The sequence below is a fragment of the Nicotiana attenuata genome, unplaced genomic scaffold (genome assembly GCF_001879085.1).
Source record: "Nicotiana attenuata strain UT unplaced genomic scaffold, NIATTr2, whole genome shotgun sequence".
Lineage (NCBI taxonomy): Eukaryota > Viridiplantae > Streptophyta > Magnoliopsida > Solanales > Solanaceae > Nicotiana > Nicotiana attenuata.
Window position 1 is genome coordinate 18,549 of NW_017670641.1, and position 2,121 is coordinate 20,669.

Genomic DNA, 2,121 nt, shown 5'->3' on the forward strand with positions numbered 1-2,121 from the left:
TATAGCGCCACAATAACTGGCGCTATACCCCTTTGTTACTTTTGCCAATTCCGATGCCATTAAAGTGGTCTCTTTCTTTCCTTCGGTCTCTCTTTTCATTTTTTTTTAATTTTTTTTCCGTTGCCAGTACAATATAATTATCTCTTGTTCCTAGTCTTTTACCCCACGAGCAGCTAGTACATGTAGTTAGCAAGAATCCAACTAAATAAACTGGGCTAAAGTGAATTAATATACTTGGAAAACAAATCAAATTGGATAAAGAACCACTTTAGTCACAATTTTGCATAGTACAAATAGGTTTGGTTTTGAAACCAACTGGGCTAAAGTGAATTAATATGATTAGTTCATTTTTATTTGTTTTTTCGAGTTTTCCGGGGTTTTTATTATATAAATATGGAACAACAAAAAAATACACGCGTTTCAATAATATTTGATAAGAAAGTAATGATATAACCTATTATATAAAGTGTAAAAAAAAATAGATACATTCCATGAGAAGATCACAAATATTTTTAGATATCTTTTGAAAAAAATTCTTTATAAATTCTTCAATGTATCTATAAAATTATATATTTATATGTCGGTTTGATTGGAATTTTTATTACTCAATACCAAACCAATCAAATCAAACCTAATTAAATTGGTTTGATTTGACTTACTCAGTTTGAACAACCATAATATTTGTTGAATGATCTCCATGTGTTTTCGGAAAGACCAAAAAGGAAGAAATAAAATATTGGGGCATACTTATCTTGCACAAAGACACAGCATGGGAGGCCCCATATATAGACTGATCACTAGCAAAACTAACAAAGGGGTATAACGCCAGTTATTGTGGCGCTATACCTGGGCCCTGTCAGCTTTTGCAGTATAGCTCCACAATAAATGACGCTATACATTAACGGTGCAGTTACCGTCAATGTATAGCGCCAGGTATTGTGGCGCTATATATAAAAATGTAACTTTTTTTTACCACTTATTTGTGTACTTTGAGTCCAAAAGAATCACATTTTGGTTCCGGACTGCGGTCGAAAAGGGGTGCCCATTTTTGAATCTAGGGTAGGTGCCTACGTGGTGTTTCACATGCTGGTGGGCTGCCGTCCGTTTTTACCATTCAACTAGTAATCGTACCCGCGCGATGCGCGGTTAATATTAAAAAAATATTAATTAAATTATAATTGGGCTTGTTTGATCCTATTAGACCGTATTGCTTTAATAAATTTCAATTGTTATCTTATTTGTCAATACGATATACCCAACCCTCACCGATGTTTGAGTAGTTAATTTCTTTGTTAATTTTTAATAAATAATTTTTATACTTTTAATGAATAGATATACTTTTGAATTTTAATGAATAGATATACTTTTTATTTCAAAAAATAAAAAAGAAAATGATTTAAAAAATGAAATAAAGAAATTAACTAACCTAAACCAACCCTCACCATGTTTTAGTAGTTAATTTAGGTAGTTCATTTCTTTATTAATTTTCAATAGATAATTTCTTTGTTGTTAACTAATTATTCCATAAGATTTTTTTCTAGGCTACCACTTGGCTTAAGGAGAGGACTTTATCCTCTCCTTTGAATAATATATAGAAGATATATAGAATATAGAATATTAGAAAGAAACTACTCCACAATTTGAATCAAAAGNAAAACTACTCCCACCCAATTTGAATGGCTAGTTATTTTTTATATATTTATATTTTCGATTTTTTTATTATAATTAATTATAAGATATCTATATTTATTAATTAAAATAATATATATATATATATATGGTAGTTTTTAAATTTTTATTATTTTTGTTTTTTATAGATATTTAAATTTAAATATAATAACTAATAATTAATTATTAACTAAAAAACTAATTAGTAACTAATTATGCCATGTGGCTTTTTTTTATGCTGCTACTTGGCTTAAGGAGATGGCTTCATCCTCTCCTTTTAATAATATATAGATAATAGATAATATATAGATAGATATATAGATTTGAGTTTTTTTTTTTAAAATTGATTATTGGCATTTGTAATTGCACGTGGTTCAACACCAGAGCTTGCATCAAAAAATTAAAAAAAAATCCTCCTTATACTCATATATTAACCCCCTCCCCCCCCCCCCC